Source organism: Nicotiana sylvestris, chromosome 2, assembly GCF_000393655.2.
Source record: "Nicotiana sylvestris chromosome 2, ASM39365v2, whole genome shotgun sequence".
In the NCBI taxonomy this organism is placed as follows: Eukaryota; Viridiplantae; Streptophyta; class Magnoliopsida; order Solanales; family Solanaceae; genus Nicotiana; species Nicotiana sylvestris.
Window position 1 is genome coordinate 107,184,194 of NC_091058.1, and position 22,240 is coordinate 107,206,433.

Below are 22,240 nucleotides of genomic sequence, written 5' to 3' on the forward strand. Positions count from 1 at the left end.
GCGAAGTTGGAAATTTGGCGTTTTACGGTCGGCAGTGGAAATTTTGATATCGAGGTCGGAATGGAGTTTCGAAAATTGTAGGTGTCATTTGTGATATGTGTGCAAAATTTCAGGTCATTCGGATGAGGTTTGGTAGACTTTTTGATCGAATGCGGAATTCAGATGTTTTGGAATCCTTAGGCTTGAATCTGAGGGTGTTTTGATGATTCAATGTTGTTTTGAGTGTTCCGAAGATTGGTATAAGATTGAATAGTGGTATATGACTTGTTCGTACTTTTGGTTGAGGTTCCGGGGGCCTCAGGATGGTTTTGGATAGTTATCAGGAAGTTTGGAAGTTAGAGTTTGCAGCTAAAGCTGCTGAGTTTCTGTCATAACAGCACCTGCGGATTGGGGACCGCAGGTGTGAGCCGCAGAAGTGGCATTTTGATCGAAGGAGCGAAGACCAATTGGTTGGGCATACATCGCAGATGTGGAAGTTATGTCGCACCTGCGGTGGCTTGATCGCAGGTGCAGACGAGGAGTTTAAGTGAAATTTCGCAGAAGTGGACCTTTTTGTCGCAGGTGCGGTATTGGACCGCAGATGCGGAACCCCTGGGCAGAACATATAAAAGCTTGCCTTCGTGATTTTCAGTCATTTCTTCATCATTTTAGTGCGATTTTGGAGCTCCAAGCAGTGATTTCAAGAGGGAATCAAGGGGTTTTAGTGAGGTAAGCTACTTGGGTCTTATTTATTGTATTTGTGATGATTTTTCTACTACCAAATCATGAAATTAGTGGGGAATTTGGTGGTGAAGCTAAAGGATTAGGGCTTGAGTTTTGGAGAGCTTTGATTGGGGATTTGAGGGGCCATTTGAGGTTCGATTTTCATGTTCTTGGTATGTGTAGACTCGTGGGAGGATAAGGATTCTATTGATGTGATTTTTATTGGATTCCGAGGCATGGGCTCGGGGGTTGGGTTTGACCAATTTCGGGATTCTTGATGTAAATTGATTATTTTCGCGTGGGCTTTGTTCCCTTAGCATATATTGATGTTATGGTTCTGATTTTGGTTAGAGACAAAGCATTTGGAGGCCGAATCTAGAGGCAAGGGTGTCGCAGGCTAGAGTTTGGCTTGAGTTGAGGTAAGTAACGCTTCCAAACTTGGTTTTGAGGGTTCAAAACCCCGAACTATGTGTTTTATAATCACTATAGAGGTGACGCAAATGCCAAGTGACGGCCATGTGGGCATGCACCATAAGAATCACGGCTTGGATCATTCCATGGCACTGCTTAGTGACTCTTTCTTACTGATATCTGTGTTGTAACTATGTGATTAAGTTAATGAGTTGTAAATCATGCTAATAAACATGTTAAGGCTTCACGCCAATACTATGGAGACCCGAGAGGTCGTTTCTTGCTGTCATATAATTAGCTTCATTGATATTCTGTACTCAGTCCTGTTCATGCATATTATATCATGCCTCAGTCTCGATTATTGTTATTTGACACATCATATCATTGTTCGGGCTACTACTATGACATTTTGAGCCCGTGTTTTGAGACTAGAGAGTAATGACTGAGTGAGGCCGAGAGCCTAATATTGAGCGATAGTATGGGATCGGGCTGCATGTCGTAGCGAGATATTGAACATGCCTTCATTGGCTTGTTATAGCGCTTGGGCTAAGATAAGCCCTTCCGGAGTCTTTACACCCCGAGTGGCGTAGTTGATGATATTGAGGGATGAATCTTCCTTGGACATGGATCTTGTCCGAAGTACTGATACCTGGAGATGGATCTTCTCCATAGGGATAGAATGGCCTTCCTCGGTACTGGATGACTACGGTCAGCGATGTGCATATATTCCGGGATGGATCTTCCCTGGGTCTTGTGAGACATATACAATATCGAGTGGTTGTGAGGTTGTTATTGTTATTATTTGGAGATGGATCTTCTCTATAGGCTGGAATGGCCTTCCTCAGTACTGAGTGACTATTGTCAGAGATGTATATATTCCGGGATGGATCTTCCCTGGGCCGTACGAGCCATTTACAGTACTTAGTGGATGAGCATTTGAGATTGTGGGCACATGAGGCACTCAGCATGGGGCATTTCATACAACATGTGCATTGACATGTAGATGTAGTAGAGTTACACTTCTTTACCTTGTTCATACTTGCTCTGTTTTACTGTTTGAGCTGTTTATTTAACTGAAAGCATGCCTACATTTCTGTACGTTATTTTTGTTATCCTTGAAGAGGTTGAGTTCGTCACTACCTATCAGTCCAAAGGTTGGACTTGTTACTTACTGAGTTGGTGTACTCATGTTACTCCCTGCACCTCGTATGCAGATTCAGGCACTTTGGATCCAGTGGCGGATGTTTGATCGAGGCTTCTGACCTAGAAGATTATTGAGGTACCTGCACGGCGTTTGCAGGCCTTGGCTCTTCACCTTACTTTCCAGATGAATTTCAGTTGTTCCCTTAGACATTATATGAGACTATGTATTTTTCCTTTGACGCTCATGCACTCAGTGACACCCCGATTTTGGGCTGGATTGTCACTATTCTTGGAATTTCTTATGTTTTAAATAGTTCTTTAACTGTAAAAAGCTTCCGTAAATGGTTTCCAACTTATTATTATCATGTTGCTTGTTGAGTTGAGGCTGATCTAGTTTCACGATAGGAGCCATCACGACTAGTCGCGTTTTGGGTCGTGACAAGTTGGTATCAAAGCCTAGGTTACATAGCTCTCACAAGTCATGAGCGGGTTTAGTAGAGTCTTGCGGATCGGTATGGAGACGTCTATACTTATCCTCGAGAGGCTGTAGAACTTTTAGGAAATCCCACATTCTTGAATTCTTGTCGTGCAATATTGATTCAGCTTGAAATGTATTTAAACTCCTTACACGCGTTCGTATGCGCGCATGAGCGCTCGGTATTAGCTATGCAACGGTGGCTTATGATTCCCTGATCGAAGGGCGAAATGTGATTTCTGTGTGTTGATGTTGGGCCAGTTTGGAGGACTTGAGGTCGGGTTTTGCCTATAGCTTGAGCGCTGAGGCGTTGATTGTGTAGGCATGTGCTTTTGGATTTATATGTACGGTAGTGTCCCTATTAGTGGAGGTAATGACTGGATCGGTAAGTGATTAGTATGATGTGACTACGAGATGTGTTCATATGATTTGAATGTGATGAGAAAGGTTTGTTTGAGAATAGAAAGAACTGTTTGGTGCTTGATTTCCATCGTGAGTTGATGTATAGCCCGAGTTAGGGTGTATTGAAGGATCCTTTCATGTTGTTAGTTAGGGAGTGAGGTGGATTTTATGTCACGATTTGAGTTCAGACTCAGGAAAATTTGGTGATTGCATGATGTTTATGGCGGTGGAAGGGTATAAAGAGCAGTTAGTTTAAGGCAGAGCAGGTGGGTTATCTTCCGTGGAGTGTTCTAAAGTTTGTGTGATCCCTATGTTGTTTGTTGAAAGTTCTCTTTTACCAATGAATTATATGTGCTGCAGTTTGAGTTGGATCGCATATGAGATTTGTCATGACTGTCACGAGGATCAATGTGTGATTTGCAGATAATTTGAAAAGTACTAGATGGGTTGTAATGCACGAGCTTCTGAAGGATTTAGTTTAACATCACCATGGTATTATGGCAGTAGTAGAGTATGGGCATTGTGAGTTCTGTCTGTTTTGACCCATGGCTTTAAGCCAAGTGGGGGAGCCCGCTATTGATTAGTAGATTACACAGTTATGTATTATATTGGTTTCAGTTTGAGGTATAATAGTGAATCAATTGTGGCTTGCAGGGGTCGAGATCGAAGGTGGCTCGAGTAAAGGAAAATTTTAATAAAGGTTATATCATGCTTTACGAGTGAATGAGAATCAAGGAATGTCTTGAGTTATTGATGGTGAAGGATGTACGATGCATAGAACACGAATTTATTTGGTTGCATTAAGGTGGGGTTACTTGTTGATATTCTAATGGGCCAGGTCGTTCGGTTCATTTCATCACTCTAATTGAAACCTGAGTAGAGTGGATGACTCCCGAGAATGGTTTTGAAGGATTTAAGATTTACATGTAGTAATCGGAGGTCTTCAGGATGTATATTTGGCTAAGAATGGGGGTTTACATTAGAGGGTGTCGAGACTTGTGGCATTTCTATATCAACTATGGAATTCTACACATCAGTATCAGGGAGGTAAAGGTAATGGCTTTAGATTCGTAGGAAGTTTCTTTAGGATAAGTATTTTGAATGTGGCACTTTTTGGGAATATTTAAGAGAGTATTCAGCGGCTTATGAGCCTTAGACGATATGGTCTCATGCTTGAGTCTTGTGTGGTGAGTCTAGATTGAGGATTACGGTATTGTGGCAAGGGAAAATATCAATTTGAAGGAAATTTAGAAGTAACTTGGATAGATAGGACAACTTGGTAGTACGCCGGATCGACATGGTAAAGGATACAATTAGTTCTTTGGGTGCTTATAAGGTAATAAGTTTCCACAGGGGTTTCGTGGTAATGCTCTTGGACTTTTGGTGACTCGCGTAGATTGGTTGAGTAAGAAGGATTTAGTCTTGACGGTTTGGTTATGTGCAAATTGAATTCTAAGAGTTCGTGATGGTTTCTACCACGGTTAGAGATGTATATTTTCTATTGGCGAGAGGAACATGTGATGAATAGTGATTCTCTTCTAGATAGGATCAAATGGAAAGTTCTCGGCTACTTGAGTATGTAGATGCTTGTTACTTGGAAGGGATATGAAGTTCTTATGATTATCCTAGGATGGTATGGTATATGCGGTATGTTTTGTAGCATTGAGATTTGCATGTGTAAGGTCACAGTTCAGTTCTGAAAGGAAGGTCATAAATTCTTAGACAACATGGACAGTTTCAGACGACTAGGTAAATATTATCACTAATTGGTGCGGCTTGATGATGGTATATATTTCAGAAAGGGCAATGTGTTTGAGTTAAGGGTACTTCATTGGTATTGCGGCGCTCTCTTATTGGATAGACTGCTGATATTCAAGTTTGTTTGGTGGCACAGAAGAATTATTGGAGTATCCCTCGTGGAATGATCGAGTATTAGAGTTGTGTTATGTATTCGAGCGGTGGACTTGGGATCGGATATGGTGATTCGTATGCCTTATGGATTTGGAGACCTGGGTGGATCCTTTGTTGCTTAGTATGTTAGATTTTGATGTGATTTTGGGTATGGACTGGTTGTCTCCGTGTCGTGTTATTCTGGACTGTTGCGCTAAGACAGCGACATTGGCTATGTCGGGGATGCCACTGATTGAGTGGCGAGGTTTGATGAGTTACATTCCCAGTAGAGTGATTTCATTTTTGAAGACCCAGTTGATGGTTAAGAAGTGTTGTCCTTCTTATCTGACCTTCGTGAGGGATGTCAGTGCAGAGACTCCTACCATTGATTCAGTTCCGGTGGTGAGGGGTTTTTCGGATGTGTTTCCTGCTGTCGGGTATGCCACCGGACAGGGTTTTTAATTTCGATATTGATTTGGTGTCGGACACCGTACCGTGTGGCACTAGCGGAGTTAAAGGAGTTGAAGAGCAGCTTCAGGATCGCCTTGAAGAGGGGCTCATTGGTAGGCCAATATGTATGTGTGTTCTTCATTAAGTCACATGGTTGACTCCGAGTTGCTATTGTTGAGGGATATGTTGATTGGTTTTTATTGAGCTTATTAGTGTTCTGGGGTGATCTATGAGTTACTTTTTTGTGTTGCAAGGCGTTATGATTTGTTGGTTATAGGCACATATGGTGCGGTTCTATTTGGGTCTCATAGTGGAATTTGAGCGGGAAGAGTATTGGGTATTGCTCGGTGGATGGCGTATTGGCCACGTCCTTTCGGGTTCATTTGGTATCATGTCAGTTGCTTCTCCGTGGTTATGATGATTTTCTTTCGGTACTAGGCATCAAATTGCGTGTGGTAGTTGAATTTGAGCATCGTGACGTGAGGTGTTTCATGTGGGCCAGTGTTTGGATAGGGTCGCGTATTGCAGTGAAGTTATGTGGAGGTATGATCCTTGGGGTTAGATTCGTATGTTCTGGTTCTACAGTGAGCGATGGGTTCTCAACTTTATGTTGTGGTGGTATAAGCTTGCGGTGCAGCTCTCTCATTTGAGTCACTTTTCTATGATTTGAATACATTTGGACTGTTTCTTATTGGTGCACGGGTCACACGGGTTATGGATTTAGACTGTATCGATGTGTCATGTCACTAGAGTTGTCGTGTTGGATGAGATGAGGTCATTGGGAATACTATCGGATTCAATTTCAGCATGTTGGAAGGACAATATCGGGATTCGACTTAGAAGTTTATTATGGTCCTTGCCGAAGGAGAGGGAGCTCCATGACTGGTTGATCTGAGGAATGGTGATGACTTTCCGCGTGTTTAATTCATCGTTGGTAGTACGAAAGTGTTGGAATGAGGCTTTATTCGATAAGAGGTTTATTATCGGTATTCGGTTGTTTTGAGCAGTTGTTGTGATTTGAAGTTTTTGCTATGAGTGTTCGAGTTGTATCGTATATCCTGTGATTTCCATCTTGAAATGTGGTTTTGGCTTGGTACATCGTGTTCAGATTTATTCGGTGTGTAGATGTGAGATTCTGATCTTATAGATAATTCCGGAAGTGGAAATTTGGTTCTAAGGTTTATGGGCAAGGTTGGATTGTGAAATTTCAGTTACGTTGTGCTATTAGACCTATATGAGATCGGGTGACATGGGATCACCCCGGGTATATGCATGGTAAGTTTACAAAGCGATTTGATGGTTTTCGGAACAACTCTGGGCATGTTCAAGGACGAATGTATGTTTAAGTGGGGGAGGATGTAACGACCTGACCGGTCATTTTATGAATTTCAGCCTGTTTCCCTAATTTTTGCTTCTTTATGTCTTGTTCAGCCGTATTATGTGGTATTGGGTTGGTTGGTTCGGGTTTGGAGAGGTATGAGACACTTAGTCTCTTTTTAGTAAGCTTAAGTTGGAAAAATCAATTGAATGTTGACTTATGTGTATGAGGTCTCGGATTTGAATTTTTATGATTTGGTTAGCTCCGTTAGGTGATTTTGGACATGGGAGCGCATCCGGAATGTATTTTGGAGGTCTGTGGAAGATTTAAGCTTGAATTGGCAAAGTTGGAAATTTGGCACTTTCCGATCAGCAGTGAAAATTTTGATATCGGGGCCGGAATGGAATTCCGAAAGTTGTAGGTGTCATTTTTGATGTGTATGCAAAATTTCAGGTCATTCGGATGAGGTTTGGTAGACCTTTTGATCGAATGCGAAATTCGGAAGTTTTGGAATCCTTAGGCTTGAATCCGAGGGTGTTTTGATGATTCGATGTTATTTTGAGTGCTCCGAATATTAGTATAAGTTTTAACAGTGGTATATGACTTGTTCATACTTTTGGTTTGAAGTCCCGGGGGCCTCGGTATAGCTTCAGATAGTTATCAGGAAGTTTGGAAGTTAGAGTTTGCAGCTGAAGCTGCTGAGTTTCTGTCATAACCGCACCTGCGGATTGGGGACTGCAGGTGCTAGCCGCAGAAGCAACATTTGGATCACAGATGCGGAACCCCTGGGCATAACATATAAATTCTTGCCTTCGCGATTTTCAGTCATTTCTTCATCATTTTTGTGCAATTTTGGAGCTCCAAGCAGTGATTTCAAGAGGGAATCAAGGGGTTTCAGTGAGGTAAGCTACTTGGGTCTTATTTATTGTGTTTGTGATGATTTTTCCACTACCTAATCATGAGTGGGGAATTTGGGGGTGAAGCTAAAGAATTAGGGCTTGAGTTTTGGAGAGCTTTGATTGGGGATTTGAGGGGGCATTTGAGGTCCGATTTTGATGTTCTTGGTATGTGTATACTCGTGGGAGGATAAGGATTCTATTGATGTGATTTTTTATCGGATTCCTAGGTGTGGGCTCTGCGGTCGGGTTTGACCAATTTAGGGATTCTTGATGTAATTTGATTATTTTCGCGTGGGCTTTATTCCCTTAGCATATATTGATGTTATGGTTCTGATTTTGGTTAGAGACAGAGCATTTGGAGGCCGAATCGAGAGGCAAGGGCGTCGTGGGCTTGAGTTTGGCTTGAGTTGAGGTAAGTAACGCTTCCAAACTTGGTTCTGAGGGTTCGAAACCCCGAACTATGTGTTCTATGATTACTATTGAGGTGACGCAAATGCCAAGTGACGGGCGTGTGGGCATGCACCGTGAGAATCACGACCTGAATCATTCCATGGCACCACTTAGTGACTCTTTCTTATTGATATCTGTGTTGTAACTATGTGATTAAGTTAATGAGCTGTAAATCATGCTAATAATCATGTTAAGGCTTCATGCCAATACTGTTGAGACCCGAGAGGTCGCTTCTTGCTGTCATATCATTAGCTTCATTAATATTCTATACTCAGTCCTGTTCATGCATATTATATCATGCCTCAGTCTCGATTATTGTTATTTGACACATCATATCATTGTTCGGGCTAGTATCATGACATTTTGAGTCCGTGTGTGTGAGACTGGAGAGTAATGACTGAGTGAGGCCGAGAGCCTGACATTGAGCGACAGTGTGGGATCGGGCTGCACGCCGCAGTGAGATATTCAACATGCCTTCATTGGCTTGTAATAGCGCTTGGGCTAAGAGAAGCCCCTAAGGAGTCTTTACACCCCCAGTGAGCGCAGTTGAGGTTATTGAAGGATGGATCTTCCCTGGATATGGATCTTGTCTGAAGTATTGATACCTGGAGATGGATCTTCTCTATAGGCTGGAATGACCTTCCTCAGTACTGAGTGACTGTTGTCAGAGATGTATATATTCCGGGATGGATCTTCCTTGGGCCTTGTGAGCCATATACAATACCGAGTGGTTGTGAGGTTGTTATTGTTATTATCTGGAGATGGATCTTCTCTATAGGCTGGAATGACCTTCCTCAGTACTAAGTGACTGTTGTCAGAGATGTATATATTCCGGGATGGATCTTCCTTGGGCCGTACGAGCCATATACAGTACTGAGTGGAGGAGCATTTGAGATTGTGGGTGCATGAGGCACTCAGCATAGTGCATTTCATACATCATGTGCATTGACATGTAGATGTAGCAGAGTTAAACTTCTTTACCTTGTTCATACTTGCTCTGTTTTACTGTTCGAGCTGTTTATTTAACTGAAAGCATGCCTACGTTTTTGTACGTTAATTTTGTTATCCTTGAGGAGGTTGAGTTCATCACTACCTACCAGTCCAAAGGTTGGACTTGTTACTTACTGAGTTGGTGTACTCACGTTACTCCCTGCATCTCGTGTGCAAATTCAGGCACTTTGGATCCAGTGGCGGATGTTTGATCGAGGTTTCTGACCTAGAAGATTATTGAGGTACCTGCACGGCGTTCGCAGGCCTTGGATCTCCACTTTACTTTCCAGATGCATTTCAGTTGTTCCCTTAGACATTATATGAGGCTATGTATTTTCTTTAGACGTTCATGCACTCAGTGACACCCCAGTTTTGGGCTGGATTGTATCTATTCTTGGAATTTCTTATGTTTCAAATAGTTCTTTAACTGTTAAAAGCTTCCGTAAATAGTTTCAAACTTATTATTATCGTATTGATTTTTGAGTTGAGGTTGGCCTAGTTTCACGATAGGCGCCATCACGACGGGTCGGGTTTTGGGCCGTGACACTTATGCACTTGTGGCACATGGTTTAGGGGGCTTTTAGCATTCCTGTATTATTGTACTTATCATTACTGTCAATATGGTTGATGTATTTCTCACGCTGGTATTTTGTTGAGAAAAGAGTATGTACGATTGCATGAGATCTTATTTACTTCGTTCTTTTAAAAAATAAACTTGTATTTTGAAAGTTAAAAAGGGATAACTAAATTGTAGGTTCACTTGTGGGCTTGCGTAACGACGGCAATAGGTGGCATCACGACCTATCACGGGTTTTGGGTCGTGACATTAATCTTTGCTTATAGTTGTTGCGTTATTCATAACTTAATATTGTTATATTTTCATGTGATATTTTATTAGCTTACCAATTGACTTAATATCTTGCTTATTACCCTTTTGATAATCATATATAAATATAAATATTTTAATCCTAATTTTATACTTTTATCCTCTTACTCAGAGTTCTTTCGTTATTTAATCTATCAATAATATTTTTGATTATTATTTAATTATTTAATATTGTGAGAAATTACTAAAACAATTGTTGTTGTTATTGTTGTATTTAATTATTTAATATACTTATCCTTAAATTAATTCAAAGTATAAATATTCTCACACTATCTCTATTTTTTCTCTTTATATATTTTAACCTCTATTATAAATTATAATTAGTTTTTTACATTAATATTTTATAATATAATCAAAATTTGAAGTATCACATTTTATTTTAAGTTATAAGTAACTTTGAATTAGCCATAAATATTAATACATAAGTTTTTAAATTATTATTGTGCATGGTGAAATCGGAGGAACCAATTTCCTCGTCATTATGATGCCCCGGAACATACTTCCTAAGGCTCGAGACTGGGGTCGAGTTTCGCCTTCGAGGGCTGTCGAGGCTCGGCCTCGGGGCAATGTAGACCAACGACTATATTGGAAAAGAGGGGAGTTCCCAAGAGGTGCGGCCAGAGCCGATAAAGTCTGTAAGGCTAGACTGAGGCTAGTCTGAGCCCGCATCATGACATCAGCTAGCTGTCTCATCCCCCCTCTTTTCTTTGTAATAAATGTATTTTGTACTATGTTGGGATTCCCCTCCTGTATTAACGGGGTCCTTATCATTTTGTAAACTCTGTTGCTTCAGTTACTCCACCCGAAATATACAAGAACATTCCATTTGCTCTCTAACATACTCTCTTGATATTATTGCTCTCATTTATTATCTTTATATTTGTTCTTCATTTATTGCTTATCATTGGCTAGAAAGAGCCTCCATTAATTTTACTCCAACTGTTAGTCATACTTCGACCCCCCTTGATAGCTCCCTGCCGAGCTCCGGAATCGACCTCGAGGCCCTGATAATTGGCCTATTGGTTTGGTTATCACTTTGCTTCTTGCTCTTATCTCGTTTTTAAACTTCACACATAACATCAACTGCCTAACAACCAACATAAAAATAAATCACATATTTGTAGAGTCCCATAAGCAAATTTAATTGTTATTACCATTTTCACGGTAAATAGTTTGGCGCCCACCGTGGGGCTAAAAATAATAGTGATTATTTTCTTGCTGATTTCGTCACATAACGCAAGTTATCTTTCACACCTGTTCTTGTCCAAGATCTTCAAATTTCAGGTCGAAATGCCTAACTCAGTAAATAGAGATGAAAATAACTACCTGGAGAATCGGGGAGAGAATGGTGTGGCTGTTCCAACCTGGGCTCAAAAAGAGATCCCTCGACATGGCGTTCATATGATTATTGGAGGGATCGACATTCCCTAAGGTCCTATGATCAAGCGGACAAAAATATCCGCCGCAATAAAAGGGTCGATCCGATACTGCGTGGCTGAAGACACCCCCGCGTTCAGCGAAGAGGATCTCGAGACCTTGACAGAACCACACAACGACGCACTGGTAATCTCATTTCTTTTAAACAACGTTCAAGTTAAACATGTGCTCGTGGATCCAGGCAGCTTGGCCAACGTAATCAGGTAAGGGGTAGTAGAACAACTTGGGTTGCTCGACCAGATTATACCAGCCTCCCGGGTCCTTCACGACTTCAACATGACCGGCAAAGTAACAAAAGGAGAAATCACCCTCCCAGTCGACACGTACGGCACGGTTCAGAACATAAAGTTTCAAGTCATCAATGGCAACATAAGGTATAATGCATTGCTTGGAAGGCCGTGGATACATAACATGAGGGCAGTACCATCAACTCTACACTAGATGATTAAATTTCCAACAAAAGACGGCATAACGACCATATATGGAGAACAACATGCATCGAAAGAAATGTTTGCGATTTACCAGGAGGAGTCGACCCTCGTACTCCCAACCTTGGATGTGACTGGGAGTATACAGACCCCCGAGGACGATGAAGAAGATTTCCTCGCTTCTCGAACTTTCGTTGCCCCCGAAGAGTTAGATGCAACGAAATCGACGATCGAAGATCAAAGATCTAGAGCAAGCTATTTTGATCGAACTCCTCCCCGATCGAAAGGCATATCTGGGGACGGGATTAACCCCCGAACTCAGGAAAAAATTTATTGAATTTCTTATCGATAATATCGATTGTTTCGCATGGTCCCACTTAGATATGACAGGTATCCCACCGGAAATAACCTCCCACCGACTAAGTGTCGACCTCAGGTTTAAACCAGTGAAGCAAAAAAGAAGACCCCAGTCGGAGATAAAACACGTATTCATCAAGAATGAGGTAACAAAACTCCTTAAAATATGGTCCATTAGAGAAGTAAAGTATCCCGAGTGGCTGGCCAACATTGTAATGGTATCCAAAAAGGGAAATAAGCTAAGAATGTGCGTGGACTATAAAGACTTAAATAAGGCGTGTCCAAAGGATTCATTCCCATTGCCTAACATCGATCGTCTGATCGTTGCTACGGCCAGCCACGAGACTCTCACCTTTCTCGATGCCTATTCGGGGTACAATCAAATTCAGATGAACCCCGAAGACAGGGAGAAGACCTCGTTTATCACAAAGTATGGTACCTACTGTTACAATATAATGCCTTTCGAACTAAAAAACGCAGGGGCTACATACCAGCGTCTAGTTAATAAAATGTTTGAGAGACAAATAGGCAAATCCATGGAAGTTTATATTAACAAAATGCTATTTAAGTCCCTGCGCACACAGGACCATTTAACTCATTTGAAGGAAACATTCGACATCCTCAGAAGTTACAACATGAAGCTTAACCCCGAGAAATGTGCCTTCGGAGTGGGTTTGGGCAAATTCTTAGCTTCATGGTATCAAACAGGGGGATCAAAATTAACCTTGATAAAATCAAGGCCATCGAAGAAATCACGGTGGTAAACAATGTAAAGGCCGTGCAACGGCTAACAGGTCGAATAGCGGCTTTGGGAAGATTCATATCCAGGTCATCCGATAGGAGCCATCATTCTTCTCTTTACTCAAAAGAAAGAACAACTTCGAATGGATTCCAGAATGCCAACGTGCCTTAGAAGAGTTGAAGCGATATCTGGCAAGCCCACCTTTGCTCCACACGCCAAAGGAGGATGAAACATTATATCTCTACTTGGCCGTATCCGAGATAGCGGTAAGCGACGTGCTAGTTCGAGAAGAACAAGGTATGCAATTCCCTGTCTATTATGTAAGTCGGACCCTAGGGGATGCCGAAACTAGGAATCCGCACCTTGAAAAATTAGCTCTTGCATTAATAAGTGCATCGTGAAAATTGAAAACCTATTTTCAATGCCATCATATTTGTGTTCTAACGTCATACCCGCTCCGGAGCATATTGCACAAACCCAAATTATCTGGTCGATTGGCCAAATGGGTCATCGAACTCGGGGGGTATGACATTGAGTATCAACCTCGAACGGCCATCAAGTCCCAGATTCTGGCAGACTTCATGGCCGATTTCTCGCCCTCCCTCGTGCCCGAGGTAGAATCCTAAAGTCACCTACGGGCGGCTTGATCAGAAAATCTATAAAAACTACAAAATTGACTAACAATGAAGCCAAGTACAAGTTATGATTGCAGGTTTAGAACTGGCCAAAAGCCTTGGAGCCGAGACCATCGAAGAAAAATGTGATTCACTCCTGGTAGTGAACAAGGTGAATGGGAGCTACGAGGTCCGAGAAGACAGGATGAAGAGGTATTTGGACAAGATCCAAGTCACATTACGTCGCTTTAAAGAATGGAATTTAGTCCATGTACCTCGAGAGTAGAATAGCGAGGCCGATGCCCTCGCAAACCTGGGTTCGCCTGTTGAAGAAGATGACCTACTCCCCGGGGCTGTTATTCAGCTATCTAAATCAGTGATCAAGGAAGGTTACACGGAGATTTATTCCACCAGCCTAACATGGGACTGGAGAAATAAATATATTGATTATCTGAAAGACGGAAAATTGCTCACGGATCCAAAGGAACCGAGGGCCCTACGAACCAAAACAGCCCAGTTCTCGCTCGATGAAAATAAGACTTTGTACAGAAGAACTTTTGCTGGCCCCTAGCAGTATGTCTGGGGCCGAGAGATACAGATTACGTACTCCAAGAAATCCACAAGGGTACTTGCAAAAATCACTCTGGCGCCAACTTCTTGGCCCGAAAAATAATCAGGATAGGCTACTACTTGGATAACATGGAAAAAAATACTAAGGAGTTCGTCCGAAAATGCGATAAATGCCATAGATTTTCCCCTATGATTCACCAATCCAGTGAACAATTACATTCGGTCTTATCGCCATGCCCATTCATGAAATGGGGGATGGACATCGTCGGGCCCCTACTGATGGCACCAAGTAAAGCTAAATTCATTTTATTTATGACTGACTATTTCTCAAAATGGGTGGAAGCACAGGCCTTCGAGAAGGTAAGAGAAAAGGAAGTCATTAACTTCATCTAGGACCACATTATGTGCCGATTCAGGATTCCTTCCGAGATAACAATAATAGGAGGCTGTTCATCAGGAGCAAGGTAACACAATTCCTTGAGGATCACAAAATCAAGAGAATCCTATCGACGCCTTACCAACCATGTGCAAACGGTCAGGCCGAGTCCACAAATAAAACCATCATCCAAAACAAAAAGAAGCTGGAAAGCGCCAAGGGAAAGTGGAGAGAAATATTGCCTGAAGTGTTGTGGGCATACGTAACAACTTCAAAATCAAGCATAGGGGAAACACCTTTCTTTCTAGTATACGGCGCCAAGGCTTTGATATCAGTGGAGGTCGGGGAGCCGAGCGCCAGATTCTAAAACACCACTGAAAGCTCAAACAACGAGGCTATGACAACGACCCTCGAACTACTAGATGAAAAACGAGAAGCCTCGCTGCTCTGGATGGTCGCCCAAAAGCAAAGGATCGAAAGATATTATAACATGAGAACAAACCTCTAGCATTTCGGATTCTGGGACTTGGTTCTAAGGAAATTTACCCTTAACACCCGAAACCCTAATGAAGGAAAGCTAGGCCAAAATTGGGAAGGACTGTACCGCGTCCTCGGAGTAGTCAGCAAAGGGTCTTACAAGCTCGGTACCATGGAGGGCGAACAACTTCCAAGCAACTGGAACATATCAATGCTAAAACGATATTATTGCTAGGGCATCCGATGGAAAACTCCGAGAACATCCTCGAGCACCCGTTGCAATCTTTTCCTTCGACCGAATTTTGTCCCTAGAAGGATTTTACCAGCAAGGTTTTTAACGAGGCAACGGACATACGGCACCTAAAGGAGACTCAACAAGTATTCGAAATTTCTTTCATAATCCACCTCGAATACTAGGGAGCCTCCCCCCGGAAGGTCACCTACTCGGGAAAGCCAAGGCACCCCTAATGGGACCTCGATAGGAAAAGTAATGTACCGGCCAAACGGTCGAACGAACCGTGCCCATATAGAGCAGCCAAGCTTTTAACAACAAAAATATATGTACTTGTACCAGCTAATCAAAGAAAAAATTTCATTAAAGCATTTCACACTTCAAAAGAAACTTGACGTTTTAGCAAAGAGGACTCCTCTGTCAAAAATGTCCCGAACACTCGGAGACTGGCATAAACAATTCGGCACCTGAACGACCCTTGGGTCAAAAATCCAAACTTGTAAGCCCTCAACGAGGCAACATCAAGATCATAAAACGTCTCCAAAACTGAAGGTGTCATGAACACTTGGAGACTGATGCCAAAATCTCAAAATTTGCATGATCTCAGGGTCGGAATCACCAAAATTGTAAGACCTCAATAAGGCAATACCAAGTTTGCAAATAATGGCTCCCGAGTCAAGAAACCCTCGATGATTCGGGGACTACCGTCTAGCGCCACCTCCAATGACTTATCAAAACCCAAGGCCATAAAACCGCGAACAGGTAGACTCGGTCTCGTAAGACCTACATAAGGCAGCAACTATATTTGTAAGACCTCAAGCAAGGCATGAACCACACTTGTACCAAGGGACAATATCTATAAGACCTCAAGCAAGGCATGAACAATACTTGTTCCAAGTATCCAAAACTGTAAGACCTCAAAGGCATGTAAAACTTGTAAGACCTTACTAAAGGAATAAACTCGATATCAAAGTTTCGGTTATATATCGAACTTGTAAGACCTCTAAAAAGGCATGTTCTCGATATAGATGCTGAAACTATCTCATTCGGGACTCAAAGGCTCCGGCCAAACATAAATGACTCCAGTCACATGGCCGTACCAGCCGAACTAATGTGACTCAGGGATGCCCGACAGTTGCTACAAAATCACAGGACTTCAATTACTTCGAATCTACTTCGAAAAGAACCGGTTAAACAGGCTACCCTTGATACAGGCAAAAGAGCTTTGTCCATGTCAGCTCCTAAAACATCGGCTTCGAGATACGCAGCCTCTAAGCCAAGCCTCCTGAGGTGCTCGATTATCACTATATAATGATTCACAATCGAGGTTTTTTATTAAGCCGTCGTAGAGTCAAGAAAACACTATTCCAAAAATCCTTATCGAGGGAAAACAAAACCCAAATAAATGGTCGCTTCGACCAAATGCGTAAGAGCCATTGTCGCCAGCCTAATGAGCCTCAGGGCCACACACATAAAAGGTCGCCTCGACCCAAGGCATAAGATCCATTGTCACAATCCCACACAAAACTTGAGGGTCGAACGAGCTCGAGTCGGAAACCGACTCGGAGACTGAACCCAAAATAGTTAACTAAATATGCCTATGAGCAAAGCGTAAGAGCCATTGTCTCCAGTCAAAGAGCCCCAGGGCCACCCGTATAAAAGGTTGCTCAAACCCAAGGCGTAAGAGCCATTGTCGCCAGTCAGCATAAATGGTCACTTCGACCCTAGGCGTAAGAGCCGTTATTGCCAGCTCGCATAAAAGGTCGCTTCGACCCAAGGCGTAAGAGCCGTAGTCATCAGCCCACACATAAGGTCGCTCCAACCCAACGCATAAGAGCCTAAGGGCCATCTCGAAATTCTAAAAAATTAAGGGTCGAATGAACTCGAGTCGAGATCCGACTCGGAGACCTCAATCTAATAAAAACGCCTGAAAGCAAAAGCACGAGAGCTCAAATGCCTGCTTACTCTAAAAGGGGGATCTGACCCAGTGCGTGTGAGTCACTATCACCAGTGCTAAGATCAAAGGCCGTACCGACCAGATACATAAAAGCCAAGTCGCTCAATGATAGCGAAGCCCGAGGGTCTAACTCGGAGTTTAGGACCTTGGATCGAAAGTCAAAATGCATCACATAGTATTTCCGAAAAACAAAAAGGAAGGAAGGAATAGGAAATAAAAAGTCTTCTTATAACCTCCATGGGTGATGTCTACAAGTATTGAAAAAACCCTTACAAAGAAAGAACCGAACAAAATCCTAATCTACCATCGAACCTACATCTTCGATAAAGGTTGCACCCCAATAACTACGGGTCCTTTAGCGGCCCCTCTTTGACGGCCTCTTCTCCTTCGGGGGCTCCGCCTTCATTTTTATCACCTCCTGAGCCACTGCTCGGTGCACCTCCGAAAGCAAGCAAGGCAGCATCTCTTTTGTCTAGGGTCTCCACCCTCTCGAACTCGGCAGGAAAAATGATATCTCCTGCATGTATGTCCCCAAAAGTCTGCCCCCGAGATCATAATATATCACGCTCCACTACTCGAGTCAATCTCGGGTCGGCCCCCTCGGGTGCCCCTCCGGCTTGAGCTCTTGTCGCAATAGCATCCTCTCCAAGCAAAGAATAAGCGTCTCGGCTTCAGTTTTGATCCTGGATAACGCAGCCGCCAACTCAAAATGAAGACCTCTGTACTTGATATTATCCTCCCTCGCCTAACTAAGATGGCACAACTAAGGTCACCTTCTCCTGGAGGGCATCCCTCTCGGAAGTTATCTTTTTCCCGCGCTGTTTGAGTTCGGAGACTTCACAGTCTCTGGCCCGAAGCTCCTCCCTCAACAGGGCACCTTCCTTCTCAACTGCACAAATCAGATCCAAGATGTTAAAATGCTGGGATCTGGCAAAACATTCAGATAATGGCAAACAGGGACTAAATAACCTGTTCAGCAAGGAGAGCCTTCTCACGCTCAAGACAGGTCACCTCGACCTGATACCGGGTGAAAGTTTGATTGTAAAGCGCCTTGGCCTGAATCCACAAAAAAAAACAAGTTAGAGACAAAGGTCAAGGCAACTGAGGCCCGAGTGAGAGGCAGGGTTCGCAAAGATTACCTGCTCGCAAAGCCTGCTCATCTCACCAAAGACGAGTGAAGCATCGATCTCAGGGAGTCCCTCGGGAATGGTTGGAAGCCTTTCGAGCACATCTCCGCCTTTGACAGGCATCCCCGCTAGAGATCCTTTATATGAGGCATCTTGCACCCCTTTAGAAGGTAGGGTTGTTCCCTGAGGAAAATCAATCACGACCACGACACTGGCTAAGTCAGTCAGGACCATCCCTTGTCCATTTAGGGCCCCAGAACTAGGCCCATCTGAACCACCTGACGAAGGTACCCCAAACCGAGGGGAACTCTAACCACCGACCGGCTCGGGGGGAAAAACCAATACTCCCTCAGTTGTCTCTTCGCACGAAGTGGGACCGCAACGATATCAGTCTCCGGCTCGGAAGCCACCATCTCCACAGCCCCGGATCAGCTAGGTTTATCCCTCCCGCGGGCGCTGTCGAGAAGCTATTTTCCTCTTCACCCTCAACTCGAGGGTTTCCCGCTGTTTCCGGAGTTAGAGTTGCCCGGTCGGCCTTAGCTTCTTCCGCCTTAATCTTCTTAGATTTAGAAGGCCCGTCCAACGGATCCCTTTGTCTCTTCTTCCCTTCATCGGGTACCAAGTCATCCTTCCTACCAGGTAATGCTCCCTTCATCAAGGGGACTTCCCCCAGACCTACACAAATGAAAGAGGTAAGCACAGGGATCGAGAGCGCTGCCAATAGCGATTTAAGTCGAAGAGGATGACTACAGCAAGGGTAGAGGCTCACCATGATCCTTAGCTTCCCACCGTGTCTGGGATAAATCACGCCACACTCGCTCAGCATACGGGCAAATAGAGTCTAGGCGGCCGACCCAACCCAGGAGGTCCGGAACAGCACCAGGGTAAATTATTGCGGCTGCATTAGCAAGAAAAGTTAAGTGCATGGAAGAGCATATTTAAAGAGAAACGAGGGAATGCTAGATAATGTGTCTACTTACGTTCCATATTCGACCTCTCGGGAAACAACATCTTTTTCGCCGGGATAAGGTCAGAAGTCCTTACTCGGACAAAGCGGCTTATCCATCCTCCATTTATGGGCTCCTCGGTATTGGCAAAGAGGGACCTTGGGGCTCGGTAACGGAGTTTGATTAGACCCCCACGGAAGAGACGGGGGTTGTACATCTGGATCAGATGATCAAGGGTGAAGGATATCTCCCTGATCATGTTCACGTAGTACCTGATCATGTAAACAGCACGCCAGAATGAAGGATGAATCTGGCCAAGGGTCACTTTGCATCGTTGGCAGAAGTCAAAAATCACGGGGTCGATCGGGGGCGAAGATGGCCCCACCGGCCCTAGAGTAAATGGATAAGTGTACACACTGAGGAAACCTGTTTTGTGTGTCGTAATATCCTCCTCCCAAGAAGGGATCTCCACAAGCACCATGTCCCCACAACGACAATTAGCTTTCTCTCTTCTGACGTCTATTATCGAGCTAATATACTGAGTCACGGGCTCACTGCGCCCCGGCTTCGAAGAAGGCCTCTCGACCTTGAAATCACAATCCATCGCGAAAGATCTTGGAACGCACTCCTTAGCATGAGCAAGCATCGCCACTTCACCTTGAGATAAAAGAGAAGAGGATGGGGCCACGTTCTCCTGGGAAACAGAGGCGGAAGTTTTTGCCATTGCTAGAAAATTCCGGGAGAAAAAGAGGAGTCGCGTTCCTAGGAAAGAACAAGGGTAAAGGAAGAAGGAACCTTTTTTGGGTTTTGGAAATGTAATGAGTTGGAAACAACAAGGAAGGTAATATTTATAGAAGCCTCGTGTGCGCATTGAAGAAGGCCAAGGGGCAGCTAACCGCCATAATCAATGTGGAGGCCTTCAAAATCTGTGTACATCATCTTTTGGCACCTTGTGACTGCTATCGTTATAATAATATCGGAGGGGGAAAATGTTCAAAGTAGTTTCTTATTACTTTCACTCTAAGAAATGCGGACACTATCTGTGCACGGTGAAATCGGATGAACCAATTTCCTCGTCATTATGATGCCCCGCGAACATACTTCCCAAGGCTCGAGACTAGGGTTGAGTTTCGCCTTCGAGGGCTGTCGAGGCTCGGCCTCACGGCAATATAGACCAACGGCTATATTGGAAAAGAGGGAAGTTCCCAAGAGGTGCGGCCAGAGCCGATAAAGTCTGTCAGGCTAAACTGAGGCTAGTCTGCATCATGACATCAGCTAGCTGTCCCATCTCCCTTCTTTTCTTTGTAATCAATGCATTTTGTACTATGTTGGTATTTTCCTCCTATATAAAGGGGGTCCTTATCATTTTGTAAACTCTGTTGCTTCAGTTGCTCCGCGCGAAATATACAAGAACATTCCATTTACTCTCTAACATACTCTCTTGATATTATTGCTCTCATTTATTATCTTCATATTTGTTCTTCATATATTGCTTATCATTGGCTATAAAGAGCCTCCGTTAATTTACTCCAACTTTTAGTCATACTTTGACCCCCTCGATAGCTCCTTGCCGAGCTCCGGAATCGATCTCGAGGCCCCGAATCAACAAGCTTGAGGCCCCGATAATTGGCCTATCGGTTTGGTTATCACTTTGCTCCTTGCTCTTATCTCGTTTCTAAACTTCACACATAGCATCAACTGCCTAACAACCAGCGTAAAAATAGATCACGTATTTTTAGAGTCCCATAATCAAATTTAATTGTTATTACCATTTTCACCGTAAATAATTATATTTTAAATCTTATCTATTTTCTTATAATCTTGATATAAATATTTATATTATTTTAGATTAATATTCGAAATTATTAAATTATATAAATTTATTAATAATACTATTATTCAATTATTATTTTTATTTATCCAGTAAAACTTTAATTTTGTGGTCCTATCCATAGTTTGAGCGTTTTCACCATAATTTTAATTTAATCTCAAGTTCAAATCATCATTCCCTTCTATTTCTTATCTTAAATATTTTTGAATTTTCTTAATTATTACTATTACGTTTCCTAATATATAATATTTCATGTTTTCATGTGGACTTCATTAACTTTCCTCTTTATTTAATATCATTATCTATTTATATCCTTTAATATAACATAGATCAGTATGTATTTCTTAATCTTGATATAAATATTTATATTATTTTAAATTAATACTCGAAATTATTAAATATTAAATTTATTAATAATATTTTTAAGCATTACTGTATAGTAAATTTTTCAATATTTTGACTAAGTTATTTATTATTAATTAATTAAGAATTTAGAATTTTTAATTATTACTATTACGTTACCTAATATATAATATTTCACGTTTTCGGCCTTCATTAATTTTCCTCTTTATTTAATATCATTATCTATTTATATCCTTTAATATAATATAGCTCAATGTGTATTTCTTAATTTTGATATAAATATTTATACTATTTAAATTAATACTCGAAATTATTAAATTGTTTAAATTTATTAATAATATTTTTAAGTATTATATATTAAATTTTTCAATATTTTGTTTTAGTTATTTATTATTAATTAAATAAAAAATAACTTATATGTGGCTTTAACTTGTTATTCCATATGGTTAAGTTAGTTAATACATTACGTGTGAGTAATTTTAAGGTTGCCACTTGTCTTAAGGAGAGGGCTTTTTCGTCTCCTTTTAATAGTATATAATAATATATAGTTTAATTATTTAATATACTTATCCTTAAATTAATTCAAAGAATAAATATTCTCACACTCTCTCTATTTTTTCTCTTTATATATTTTAACCCCTTTTATAAATTTTAATTAGTCTTTATATCAATATTTTATAATCTATACTATATTAAAAGTACGAAGACCTTTAGCCAATGTCGTTCGCCTTTTTTACCCTTTGAAAATAGATTTTATATTGGATAA